This window comes from Mus musculus, chromosome 6 (genome assembly GCF_000001635.26).
Source record: "Mus musculus strain C57BL/6J chromosome 6, GRCm38.p6 C57BL/6J".
Lineage (NCBI taxonomy): Eukaryota > Metazoa > Chordata > Mammalia > Rodentia > Muridae > Mus > Mus musculus.
Genome location: NC_000072.6, coordinates 6343273 through 6358093, shown reverse-complemented (window position 1 = coordinate 6358093; position 14821 = coordinate 6343273). Strand labels below are relative to the sequence as shown.

General features: G+C 42.4%; 1 long non-coding RNA gene and 1 pseudogene across 2 annotated transcripts in view; one reads left to right on the top strand and one right to left on the bottom strand.

The window, feature by feature from the left end:
- Gm20619 (predicted gene 20619) overlaps positions 1 to 14821 on the bottom strand; it is a 128764-nt gene that overhangs the window by 19329 nt on the left and 94614 nt on the right. The gene's annotated exons all lie outside the window — the stretch shown is intronic.
- Positions 5947 to 7102, top strand: Gm8652 (annotated as a pseudogene).

The following is a 14821-nucleotide window of genomic DNA, read 5'->3' as shown; positions in this document are numbered from 1 at the left end:
AGTAACTCGTCCGTCAGCACAATTGAAAACTGCAGGAAACTCCAAGGTCATTTACAGTGGTGTTGAGACCAGAATCAGGCATCTGGGATAAGCGCACATATTCCTACATGCACATATTCTACTACAGGGGTCACAAATCAGCCATAAAACCCCACTAATGACACTAACCCCAATACCCAATATAGGCATAGCAGAATAAACCCATCAGACAATTCTGGCTGTTTGCCTCTGAAGCCATGTCCAAAATGAGCCTCACTTATTCTGTAAATGCTCAGTGATTTATAATCTAGATTACAGAGTCCCATACAAGAGCACATTTGTCTTAGCCCTGTTTAGTCTGTTTGTCAGCACCCACCCCCCCAGCACACACATACACACACACACACACACACACACACACCCCACCTCATGAATAAAAGTCTCTATAACTCCAAGACTAGACAGACAGCTGGCATCCTGCCTCCTGCTTTGCATCACAGGCATTTTAAAGAGACACCTCTGTGGTCTTCATTCACGGAAAACAGTCATTTATACTACACGAGATTCAAAACCCCAGGGAGGTACTTAAGTAATTTAGCATTTTTGTTTCAGTGAAAATATTATTTCTAGTTCATAATGGGAAGTTCAAAAACATTGCTTCTTATCATTGAAAGCTTTCCAAAGTATATAATCTGGACTCTTTATAGGTACGTTGCCTATAAAAAAGCCCTGGGGAACAAAAATCGGGTCTTCCTACAAAGAAATGCCTTCCGTATCTCCAGTTGCTTGAGGACAAGGTCTTTAATTTAGGGTTGAGTGAGACTCACAGATAAACACTTTAAAGTCTTGAGAACTGCACTTAGCTTTAACAAGCTTTTAAGATGGGATGGGGGCGTGCTTCTCTGTCTGCTAGGCAGACTGTGAAGTCACAGAGCACACAGGGCTTTGTCCGCAAGTTCAGTATTCTGTGCCAGATTCTTCATGGAAGCCAGGCAGCACGGGAGTCTTGCCACTGAGGGGGAGTGGGTGCAGTTTGAATACTTTCCGTTACTGACCCTGGCTGAGTTTGTGTCCACCTGGCCCTGCAAGAATGAGACCTTACCTGGGGAAAAAATTCAGATGAGCTGAGAGATAAAGAGCCCCGGGGGCTTAGTGAAAGAAGGTAAGATAAATCCAATTCAACAGAGGAAGACACGGAATCAAGTTGTCAGGAGGGCCCTGTGGAGGGAGAGATGGGAATGAGATGGCTAAGCTGGGCAGTAGTGGCCCATGCCCTTAATCTTAGCACTCAAGAGCCAGAGGCCTGCGGATCTCTGTGAGTTCCAGTAAGGTCTTGTCTACAGCGTGAGTTCCAGGACAGCCAGAGCTACACAGAGAAACCCCGTGTCGAAAAACAAAACAAAACAAACAAACAAACAAAAGACTTCTGGCATTATGGTCTGGGGAAAATACATTCTATTAGCCACCTTGTTTGTGATGCTGTGCTATAGCAGCCTAGGAAACTGATATATGCCTCACCTCCAAACTGCCTGTTTGATTAGTCTCAGGTGAACATGGGCATCAGTAGTATTACAAGGGCGATTCCCAGGTTGGAGCATTTGCCCGCCCACTCAGACTTCTCAGATTTTAAACTCTAGGGTGAAGACCTGGCCACCTGTAGTCTAAAAAGCTCTCCAGATGATCCTAACTGACAAAAGCCGATGTCTAAATGCTTGGTTAATAGCTACTACAGAGCAAGGGATGCTAACCAACAGGAATGAGAAAAAGCAATAAGCGGGAATATTATAGAAAACAAAAAGAGTAATTTGTGTGTTTTCCTGAACGGCACTGAGAATGGTGCCTCTGGAAACCTCTACCCACCCAGCTTCTGGAGACACTGAGGCAGGGGGATCCGTTGCGCCCAGGCGTTTGAAGACAGCCTGGACAACCATGTCATTTCCAAATTGTAGAAGCTGCCCTCAGAGCATTGCCACTGGGACACGGGACCGCTCAGGCCCTACATGGAGACTGTGTCTGTAGCACGTGTGGAGAAGCAGAAATCAAGGGCATCTAAACCCTCGAGCTCCAAAGCGTGGCTAGGGCCAACTTTTTTTTTCCTTCAGTTATTAGATAACTGCCATTTCTTTTTCTCCATATCCCAAAGAGTACAACAGGACAGTAGAGAACACTTGATGTGGAACTCTGCCCTTGGCCATAACCAATCTGTGTGTGAGTGACTACAGAAAACCACTAAGGATGGGGGTGGGACTTTGGTAAAGGCCGCAGGAGGAGCGCTGCTTGGTAGAAAAGAAAATATCAGCTTTAATTTTCTTTTCAGAGATGAATGGTTTCAGACTCATGTTTACATTTGTTTGATTTGCGTGTGCCTTCCCTCAAGCAGAAAGCCTTTCTTGTAAGCACTGAACAATACTCTTCTTTAGGGGATTTCATCATGACCACATCTTCGGCTTACCTTCTCCAACACCTGGAGGATCTGGGGTAATATATCTGCGTTGTAAATCACCATGTCTGTAACATTACACCTCAACAGCGCGTGTGTGAGATCGTAGGTGAACTTGGCTTAGAAAACATCCTAGGAGAAAGAGTGAAGTCACCTCTGATAAGCACTAGGAAAGTTATTAAATGGTCGAACATATGCCTCTAAGGCGCCATCCCTCTTATTGGAGTATGCTGTGCCCTCCGGAGCCAGGACTCCTCAGAGGAGACGATCTAATAAGATTGGCAGCCTTACTCTCCATCTCTGTTTCTCCCCGTCCTTGAAGTTCACCCAGTGTTGTGGTTTCAGCCCTGGTTCCGTATGGATTTGGGTCTCACGCTTGCTCTGCAAGCCTTGTGCCACTGCCCTGTATTCCCTAGCCCTCATTTTGAGACAAGAGTATTGTAAAATTGTCTGATCGGGCCTTGAAGTTTTTCCTGCTGACTAAACAGGACTTCAGTTTGGAATCCTCCTCCGTCCCTCCCTCCCACATAGCTAGGATTAAAGCCCTTCACCACCAGGTGTGCAGTTATGTTCTAATGAGCTGAGACCAAGTAATACTCTAACGTACAGTCAGTGAAGAGAATATCTTGGCAGGATACAGTAGCACATGCCAAATTAACCCTTTCCTTCCTGACTTCCTTTGGTTATGGGCTTTATCAGAGCAATAGAAACCAAAGACAGTCTCCAAAGGGCAAAAGGGAAAAGCAAATGCTGGTACCCATGGATGATGGCAACTCTCTAGAAAATGAAGATGACAAAGCAGACCAGACACAGAAGGCTGAGATGCCAGAGGCCCTAGTAAAGTGTGTTTGTTTATAATAACGATACTTGCGGTGACTGTATAATTTAAATGCTGTTTTTATTAAGTTTTACAAAAGTACAGAATTTTGTTTTACTTATTTTAAGCTATGCTGTTAGCATCTGAATCACCTCATTGTTTTGTGTGGGAAGGTACATGTGTAACCTAAAACACTTATCTGAAACTGGCTTGATGTGGGGAAGATATCTTTCTTGGCTAATTTTGAAAGATATCTCTCTGAACCCAGGATGTTCAGCCATTGGGCCACTTTGGCACAAAGCCACCCGTGGTGTGGGAAAACTGAAAATTTGTTTCTATGTCTTCCTCCCACTCTATCAAGAACAAACCCCCAGTCAACTGGAGATCTGCTGAACCTGCCTCCTTACAGTTAGCTCTGCAGGCACCCCAGGAGAGCTGGACATGTTGGTGACATCCCTGAGTAGGCATGCCCAGAAGAGCATTCTTTGTCTGAGATTGCATCCCTACAGAATGGTCATTCTGCCATTTCTATTTTACTCCCTGATGTCAGGGTTTATTTGTGAAAGGTTGTTAAACTATAGCAGGAATGTGAATTGCCAGGATTGACTCAAGCCTTTTCCCTATTCACAGCATCAAATGAAATCTTCTCTGGCTTTTTCAGTGGCTTTCTGACTTGGGCTGTCATCCATCCAAGGACAATCAGAAGTTTGTGTATACTGTCAGTTACTGTTTGCCTAAAATACTGTGCCCATTTATGAAAGTACCTAACAAAGTTGGATACAGTTTGAAAATACTAAAATGTCTGCAAAAAGTTCAAAGTGGCTATAAGAGTTTGCAACCCCAGCAGCAGTGGGTGACATTTCCCTTCCCAGAATTCTTGCCAGCAGTTGTGACAGGTTATTTTCTTGACCATAGCCATTCTGTCAGAGACAAGTTGTTGACATTTGCATTTCTCTCATTTTTGTGTTGTATTTGTTTCATTGTTGTTATTGTTGTTGTTGTTTTGAGACAGGGCTTCTCTGTATAGCCCTGGCTGTCTTGAATACACGCTGTAGACCAGGCTGACCTCGAACTCACAGTTATCTGCCTGCCTTTGCCTTCTGAGCACTGGAACTATAGGTGTGCACCACCACTACACAGCAACATTTCAGGAATTCCTAAAGATGAACATTAAAACAAAACAACAACAACAAAAAACAACAAACAAACAAACAAAAAACCCACTTCTCAGTTATTTGTATTTCTTTTAAAAAGAACTCTGTTCAGATCAATAGCCCATTTTTTAATTGAATTATTTCCTTGTCTGTTTTCTGAGCATTGTATATACTCCGAATACTGTCTGTCAGATGTGATCTCTCTGGAAAAGGCTTCCTCTTCATTTGATGTTTTCTTGCTTTTTAATGTCATGAGGTCCCACTTAATTGTTCACTTAATTCCTGGGCAAATAGAGTCCTACTGAGAACATCCTTTTTTAACACCTATATCTGAGCAGACTCTACCTATGTTTTCTTGTAGCAGTTTTTGTTTTGGTTTGGTTTTGGTTTTCAAGACAGGGTTTATCTGTGTAGCCCTGGCTGTCCTGGAACTAACTCTGTAGACCAGGCTAACCTCGAACTCAGAAATCCTCCTGCCTCTGCCTCCCAAGTGTTGGGATTTAAGGCATGTGCCACCACTGCCCAGCTTCTTGTAGCAATTTTAACACTCCAGGTTCCACATTGAGGTCCTTGATACTTTTGTAGTGGCCTTTTGGGTTTGGTTTCTTTCGTTGGTACAAGGTGATAGACGCAGGTCTAATTTAATTCTTCTACATGTGAATATCTAATTGGTGTTATTTGACACCATTTCTTGATGATACTGTCTTTTCTCCAGGTGTCCCTTGGAGACATTTTTGGTATTCTCTTTTATAAACTACAGCTAGAAGAAAAGTTGTGTGGGTGTTCTACAGCACAGTAGAGCAACTATAATCTACCACACATAACAGCACATCCACAAGTAGCTAAAGGAGGAAGATTGACGGGAATTAACATAAAATCACTGTGAGATCCTCATAAAACCAGAGACACTGAAACTTATAGAGGAGAAAGTGGGGAAAAGCCTCGAAGATATGGGCACAGGGGAAAAATTCCTGAACAGAACAGCAATGGCTTGTGCTGTAAAATCGAGAATTGACAAATGGGACCTCATGAAACTCCAAAGCTTCTGTAAGGCAAAAGATACTGTCAATATGATAAAAAGGTCACCAACTGATTGGAAAAGGATTTTTACCAATCCTAGACCTGATAAGGGACTAATATCCTATATATACAAAGAGCTCAAGAAGCTGGACTCCAGAAATTCAAATAACCTTAAAACTGGGGGTACAGAGCTAAACAAAGAATTCTCAAATGAGGAATACCAAAGGGCTGAGAAGTACTTGTAAAAATGTTCAACATCCTTAGTCATCAGGGAAATGCAAGTCAAAACAACCCTGAGATTCCACCTCACACCAGTCAGAATGGCTAAGATAAAAAATTCAGGTGGGTGAACTACTTTGTAGCGTGCGGTCCTTTGACGAGAAGCATCGCTGAAGTCTCTCATTAACTCTGCTTTCTTGTCTAAGTCCGAGTCTCCCAAGGAGCCAGAACAGCTATGGAAGCTCTTCATCGGAGGGCTGAGCTTCGAAACAACCGGCGAGAGTCTGAGGAGCCATTTTGAGCAATGGGGAACACTAATCGACTGTGTGGGAATGAGAGATCCAAACACCAAGAGATCCAGGGGCTTTGGGTTTGTCACATACGCCACTGTGGAAGAAGTGGATGCTGCCATGAATGCAAGACCACACAAGGTAGATGGAAGAGCTGTGGAACCTAAGAGAGCTGTCTCAAGAGAAGATTCTCAATGACCAGGTGCCCACTTAAACTGTGAAAAAGATCTTTGTTGGTGGTATTAAAGAAGACACTGAAGAACATCACCTACGAGATTATTTTGAGCAGTATGGGAAGATTGAAGTGATAGAAATTATGACTGACAGAGGCAGTGGAAAAAAGAGGGACTATGCTTTTGTCACCTTTGATGACCATGACTCTGTGGATAAGATTGTTATTCAGAAATACCATACTGTGAATGTCCACAACTGTGAAGTAAGAAAGGCTCTGTCGAAGCAAGAGATGGCTAGTGCTTCATTGAGCCAGAGAGGTCGCAGTGGTTCTGGAAACTTTGGTGGTGGTCGTAGAGGCGGTTTTGGTGGCAATGACAATTTTGGTCGAGGAGGGAACTTCAGTGGTCGTGGTGGCTTTGGTGGCAGCCATGGTGGTGGTGGATATGGTGGCAGTGGGGATGGCTATAATGGATTTGGCGATGACAGAAGCAATTTTGGAGGTGGTGGAAGCTACAGTGATTTTGGCAATTACAACAATCAATCTTCCAAATTTGGGCCGATGAGGGGAGGAAACTTTGGAGGCAGGAGCTCTGACCCTTATGGTGGTGGAGGCCAGTACTTTGCTAAACCACGGAACCAAGGTGGCTATGGCGGTTCCAGCAGCAGCAGTAGCTATGGCAGTGGCAGGAGGTTCTAATTACGTACATCCAGGAAACAAAGCTTAGCAGGAGAGGAGAGCCAGAGAAGTGACAGGGAAGCTACAGGTTACAACAGATTTGTGAACTCAGCCAAGCACAGTGGTGGCAGGGCCTAGCTGCTACAAAGAAGACATGTTTTAGACAATACTCATGTGTGTGGGCAAAAACTCCAGGACTGTATTTGTGACTAATTGTATAACAGGTTATTTTAGTTTCTGTTCTGTGGAAAGTGTAAAGCATTCCAACAAAAGGTTTTACTGTAGACCTTTTTAACCCATGCTGCTGACTGCTAAATGTAATAGTCTGATCATAACGCTGAATAAATGTGTCTTTTTTTTTTTTAAATGTGCTGTGTAAAGTTAGTCTATTCTGAAGCCATCTTGGTAAACTTCCCCAACAGTGTGAAGTTAGAATTCCTTCAGGGTGGTGCCAAGTTCCATTTGGAATTTATTTATGGTTGCTTCGGTGGAGAAGCCATTGTCTTCAAAAACCTTGATGTTGTTAAACTGCCAGTTACTGTTGTAACTTTTAATGAGTTTCACCATTGAAAGGTCACAATTTGGTTATAAAATGGTTGTTGGCACACCCTATGCAATATCAAAATTGAATAACGGTATCAGATAAAATAACAGATGGGAATGAAGCTTGTGTATCCATTATCATGTATACTCAATAAACGATTTAATTCTCTTGAAAAAAATTCAGATGACAGCAGATGCTGGCAAGGATGTGGAGAAAGAGGAATACTCCTCCATTGCTGGTGGGATTGCAAGCTTGTACAACAACTCTGGAAGTCAGTCTGGTGGTTCCTCAGAAAATTGGACATAGTGCTACTGGAAGATATAGCAATAATACCTCTCTGGGCATATACCCAGAAGATGTTCCAACTGGTAATAAGGACACATGCTCCATTATGTTCATAGCAGCCTTATTTATAATAGCCAGAAGCTAGAAAGAACCCAGATGTCCCTCAGCAGAAAAATGGATACAGAAAATGTGGTATATTTACACAATGGAGTACTACTCAGCTATTAAAAACAATGGGATTTATGAAATTCTTGGACAAATGGATGTATCTGGAGGATATCATCCTGAGTGAGGTTACCCAATCACAAAAGAAGTCACTTGATATGCACTCACTGGTAAGTGGATATTAGCCCAGAAACTTAGAATACCCAAGATACAATTTGCAAAACACAAGAAAATCAAGAAGAAGGAAGACCAACGTGTAGATACTTAATTCCTCCTTAGAATAGCGAACAAAATACCCATGGAAGGAGTTACAGAGACAAAGTTTGGAGCTAAGATGAAGGATAAGGATAGACCATCCAGAGACCACCCTACCCGGGGATCCATCCCATAATCCACCACCAAACACAGACACTATTGCACATGCCAGCAAGATTTTGCTGAAAGGACCCTGATATAGCTCTCTCCTGTGAGGCTATGCCAGTGCCTGGCAAATACCGAAGTGGATGCTCACAGTCATCCATTGGATGGAACACAGGACCCCCAATGGAGGAGCTAGAGAAAGTAACCAAGGAGCTGAAGGGGTCTGCAACCCTATAGGTAGAACAACAATGTGAACTAACCAGTACCCCCAGAGCTCATCTCTCCAGTTGCACGTGTAGCAGAAGATGGCCTAGTTGGCCATCATTGGGAAGAGGCCCCTTGGTCCTGCAAACTTTATATGCCCCAGTACAGGGGAATGCCAGGGCCAAGAAGTGGGAGTGAGTGGGTAGAGGAGCAGGGCGGGGGGAGGGTATAGGGGACTTTTGGGATAGCATTTGAAATATAAATGAAGAAAATATCTAATAAAAATTGAAAATAATTTTTTTAAAAAATCACTGTGAGAGGAGATGGAAAATAGTAATTACTCTGCTTTGGTCAATAACCAACATATATTTGTATCCAGTCATAATACCATATCCAATAAGTAATTACAAGTAATTTATGTCAACTAACAATAGGTAAGTTAGAACAGAAGGTGGACATCCCATGCACAAAGTCCCCTTAGGGGGCCTTGCTTCCTGGAACACAGAAGAGCTTCATTAGGGCAATGGTGCAGAGGCAGTCTAACTCCCTTCTCTGGAGGAGAACAACTACAAAGGCCTGCATCCCTCCCAGCCTTTGCAATACATGGAGGGCAAAAGCAAGGGAAGAATGGCATAATGGGGAATGACCCAGAATACCAAAACCAGCACACCAACCAAGAGGACTCTGGAAACATCAGTAGAAGCCCCCAGATCAGCAGAAGGATCAGTAAATGTCAATATACCCAATGCCAGAGTCAGGATGGATTGAACTTGGATCAGCCTGCAAGCAGATGTCCACTCCAAAAGGAGAAGTAGAAAGAAGTCAACTCTCTGACTCCTTGCCATGGGGACCAAAACTGCAGAAGAATAAACAATAACATTGTGATGTCTCTACTGTGACTTTTATATTTACATTTGGCATTTTGCTTTTTGTGTTTGTATGTTTGTTTTTTGCAATGCCACTATGGACTTTATGCAATGATTATTTTAAGAGTAAAGTGTTGCCTATCACAAATCTTTTTTTAAAATGTAATGAGTGAATAATATTTTTTTCTCCATTAAAAAAAAGCCCATATAAGCTGGGCATAGTGGCGCACGCCTTTAATCCCAGCACTTGGGAGGCAGAGGCAGGCGGATTTCTGAGTTCGAGGCCAGCCTGGTCTACAAAGTGAGTTCCAGGACAGCCAGGGCTATGCAGAGAAACCCTGTCTCAGAAAAAAAAAAAAAAAAAAAAAAAAAAACCCATATCCTAATCTCTGAAAACTGGAAAGGTGTCCTATGTTGGGAAAGGGATTCTGAAGATGTAATTCTGTTGTGAGTGTGAAGACAGGAAAATTGGATTAGTTTTGGTAAGGTGTCTGATGTTGTCCCAACAGGCATGTGAGGAGACCAACAGGGGATTGGAGGGAGAAGGAGCAGCTGTGAAGAGAGACAATGGTAAGGACAGAGAAGAGATAAGAGGGTCAGAGAAGTTGAAAAAGTCAAGGGAACAAATTCTTCCCAGCAGGCTTAAGCAGAAAAGCAGTGCTACTGGTAGCTAAGTAATTTGAAAATATTTAAAGCTAGCAAAATATTATTTTTTCTGCATATTTAATGAATCTCACACCTGAACGTGAAGACGGTATTGGTCTGCCAGGCAGTGGTAGTGCATACCTTCAATCCCAGTACTTGGGAGGCAGAGATCAGTGGAATTCTGTGAGTTCAAGGCCAGCCTGGTCTACAGAGTGAGTTCTGGGACAGTCTACACAGAGAAACCTTGTCTTGAAAAAAGAGAGTACTGGTCTGGTTAGTAGGCAACACCCATGTCAAAGCTATGCAGCACTAGGCACTAGTTAGAGAGAGTGGTGCAATGGTGCACATCTAGAATCCCCTGTGGAGAAAAAACCAGGATAATAGAGCTCAAGAGCATCTTCTCGGCTGCGCTGAGAAAGCAACGACCCAAGGGCATCTCTAGCTGCTATAAGATGAACACACAGGGTGAATGAGAAATGAATGTGTTTTGATGCTAAGATTTGATGGGCTGATGTTACTTTAGCAGAGTCTTGCCTGCCCCGATGTGTATAATCATCACAGGCTCCCTGGCAATTGAGTCACTCTCCAACTAAAGTGACGAAGAACAGAGTTTTTACCTGTCAGAGCAGTCTGAGATAACAGCAACTTCACTTGTGGACACAGTCATATTGCCATCAGTTCTGCCCATGTTATCTAAAGCAAGATACAAAACCTCTCCAAGCTCCAATCTGCCCCCTTTTTTAAAAAAGGAATAGGGCTGGGGAGGAGGTCTACAGCTTACCTCATAGGCACAAGGAACTAGATTCAATCCCTAGGACCGGAAGCAAATACATGTAAAAATAATGAACCTAAATGCTGCATGCCCCATGGGGCTATTGATCAAATGAAGTAAGAGGGTGATAAGTATTTAAATTCCAATTAATACTTCACATTCAAATTTCAAAGAAAATAGCGAGTCTGCAGAACTTATTTTATTCCCCAGTATTCCCAGTCAATTCCATGACTAGCATGAGGAAAGTTAACCAAACTGTGCCATACTATTAGACAGTGTCTGGGGCATATATCTCTCAACCTTTCATTGTAAACATGTACCTACAATTAGCAGAAAATTTGCTTGAGGAGAGCAATCTATTCCAATGATCTAGTGCCCTTTCTTGCTAAATGTTCAATCATCTGTCCTTTATTCAGAACAAAAACCAGGCTGGGTGTTGGTAAACAGGCCCCATGAGGACAATAAGTCTGTCTTACTCATTCTCATGGCTCATCTTGACTTCTAACTGTGTGCCTTGGATACAGTCTTGTGTTTTTATTTCTTAGACTGATTTGATTACAAATATTCTTAGTTTCTGCCTGACTCTTTCTAACGATAATGTGATTATCAAATGCCAAAGGTGATGGGACCTTCCATGACTGAGTCACATGGCTGGGCCACATACACCCTAGAGTATTTAAAGAAAGCCTTTTTCTGAGGCTGGATTCTTATCTTGCAGGCATCCCTGCACTGGGTAGAAAGTCGTTTGTGGTCTCTTTTCACATGTAATATTATAAACAAAACAAGATAGATTTATTATGTATAAGGCATATTCACATAGGTGAAAATAAAATGTCTTAGTTACTTTTCTATTGCTGTGAAGAGACCAAGGCACCTTACAGAAGAAAGAGTTTATTGGGGGCTTATAGTTCCTGCGGCTTAGAGTCTATGACCATCATGGCATAGAGCATAGCACCAGGCAGCCAAGGGTGCTGCTGGAGCAGTAGCTGAGAACTTACCACAAGTAGGTGGCAGGGTGCTTATTGGGAACAGGATGGGCTTTTGAAACATCAAAGCTTGACCTGAGTGATACACCTCTCTTAACAAAACCACACCTCTTAGTCCTCCCCAAACACTCTCCTAACTGGAGACCGAGTATTCAAACATATAAGGCTATGGTGGCCATTCTCATTCAAATCAACACACAGGGTATAGAAAATCTAGAAAACCAGAGACACTGAAATTTAAAGAGAAGAAAGTGAGGAAGAGCCTCGAGCATATGGGCACAGGGGAAAAATTTCTGAACAGAACAGCAATGGCTTGTGCTATAAGATCAAGAACTGACAAATGGGACCTCATGAAATTGCAAAGCTTCTTTAAGGCAAAGAACACCGTCAATAAGACAAAAAGGCAACCATCAGATTGGGAAAGGATCTTTACCAATTCTACATCTGATAACGGGCTAATATCCAATATATACAAATAACTCAAGAAGTTAGGCTCCAGAGAACGAAATAACTCTATTAAAAATGGGGTACAGAGCTAAACAAAGAATTTTCAACTGAGGAATACCGAATGGCTGAGAAGCACCTAAAAAAGAAAAAAAATGTTCAACATCCTTAGTCAGCACGGAAATACAAATCAAAACAACCCTGAGATTCCACCTCACTCCAGTCAGAATGGCTAAGATAAGAAACTCAGGTGACAGCAGATGCTGGCAAGGATGTGGAGAAAGAGGAACACTCCTCCATTGCTGGTGGAATTGCAAGCTGGTAAAACCACTCTGGAAACCACTCTGGCAATTCCTCAGAAAATTGGACATAGTACTACCTGAGGACCCAGCAATAACACTCCTGGGCATATACCCAGAAGATGCTCCAACATGTAATAAGGACACATGCTCCACTATGTTCATAGCAGCCTTATTTATAATAGCCAGAAACTGGAAAGAACCCAGATGTCGCTCAACAGAGGAATGGATACAGAAAATGTGGTATATTTACACAATGGAGTACTACTCAGCTATTAAAAATAATGACTTTATGAAATTCGTAGGCAAATGGATGGAACTAGAAAATATCCTGAGGTAACATAGTCACAAAAGAACACACATGGTATACACTCACTGATAAGTGGATATTAGCCCAGAGCTTGGAATACCCAAGATACAGTTCACAAACCACATGAAACTCAAGAAGAAGGAATTCCAAAGTGTAGATACTTCAATCCTTCTTAGAATGGGGAACAAAATACCCATGGAAGGAGTTACAGAGACAAAGTATGGAGCATAGACTAAAGGAATGACCATCCAGAGACTGCCCCACCTGAGGATCCATTCCATATACAATCACCAAACGCAGACACTTTTGTGGATGCCAACAAGTGCTTTCTGAGAGAAGCCTGATGTAGTTGACTCCTGAGAGACTCTACCAGTGCCTGACAAATACAGAGGCAGATGTTCTCAGCCTACCATTGGACTGAGCACAGGGTCCCCAATGGAGGAGTTGGAGAAAGGACCCAAGGAGCCGAAGGGGTTAACAACCCAATAGGAGGAACAACAATATAAACTAACCAGTACCCCCCAGAGCTCCCAGGGACTAAATCACCAATCAAAGAGTACACATGGTGGGACTCATGGCTCCAGCTGCATATGTAGCAGAGGATGGCCTTGTCAGTCATCAATGGGAGAAGCCCTTGGTCCTGTGAAGGCTCTGTGACCCAGTGTGGAGGAATGCCAGGGCCAGGAAGGAGGTGTGGGTGGGTTGATGAGCAGGGGGTGAAGGGGAAGGGGATAGGGGGTTTATGGAGGGGAAACCAGGAAAGAAGACAACATTTCAAATGTAAATAAAGTAAATATCTAATAAAAAAAGAAAGAAAATCTTGAATGACATATTCCACTCTAATGACCTGCATATTCTTCTGGAATTTGTAATGAGGATCAATGGGTACAGTGCTTCTGGAAAGCCAGGCAGAAGAGATATCAGAGGACCCTACATCTTATTATCACACAGGGACATTTACTGCAGCACACCAATATACACCTCTCTGTCAAGATCTGGCCTTGAGAGAAAGTGTGGTCAAGACTGTGACTCTCATGCCTTGAGGCAGAAGGGAAAGTCCTCTACCTCTCCTGCAGGGTGAAGAAGAAATCGTCTTGAAAACAACAGCTTAACTGATTCCAAAGTTCAGGGGGACAGTGGGTTATGGCATTGCTTTGGAAGGCATGCAGGGTTGGGCTAAGAGAAGAGACAAACGGTTCAAAAGTCTTCCTTTAGAATAACAGGAATGCAATAGATCCCACCATAACAATGCCTTGCTTCTCAATTACACTAAGACTCCTTTCTTCTGGGTTTCCCTGCTTATTCTTGGTTCCCATGTTCCCCAGCTAGCACTTCACTCAAAAAAGTCATTTAGGATGCCGGGAAGCATTTCACAATTTTACTATTTCATGCTTAGCCTGTAGATTTGCATATACATATTATATTAATTATATCTGTCTTTTGATACTAATTCTCCCCCTTTTCTCTCTCTAATTCTCTCTCTTCCCAATACCCCCACTCTGCCTATTTGTACACGTATACAGGGATGCCAGTGTAGAATTCCCTCTATTAGGTTCTGTTTTTCTCCCTGAAACTGAGTCTTTTATTAAAATTGAAGTCACAAAGAAACCATAGCTTTGTATGAAATTTTTTGCTCCTGTTATTATAAGGGTATCATTATCAGAGCAGGAAAATAAGATTAGATATATTTGTTTTATCATATTTATATACTTTTCACTATATATCTTATTATATACAAATATTATTAATAATATTATTATTATATATCCAATACTATTTTGCAGTATAGAAGTAAAACCATGGACCATCCTTATGCTATATAAACACTCTGCCACCAAACTAGCTTCCCAGACACACGGTGTATTTTATGTAACAATTTGTAATGAAGAAAACTACCCTTCCTAATCCCCTCAGGTCAGTTTGTTTATTGAGTGTCCATCCAGTTTCCTTACCAGACAAAATACAGGTATAAAGCACGATGTCCTCAAAAGATGGCATCTTTGACCTTAGACCAGGACAGGAAAGTGATAGCCCACAGGAAGTGACTTATTCACCATCAAGCATTGAACTCATCAAACAGAGGCTGGCCAGTAGCTCCAAAGCAAAATTATAAAGTGCTTTAAAGAACTGGTTCCTTGGGGCCAGTGATGTCCCCAACCTGACAGGATAAGA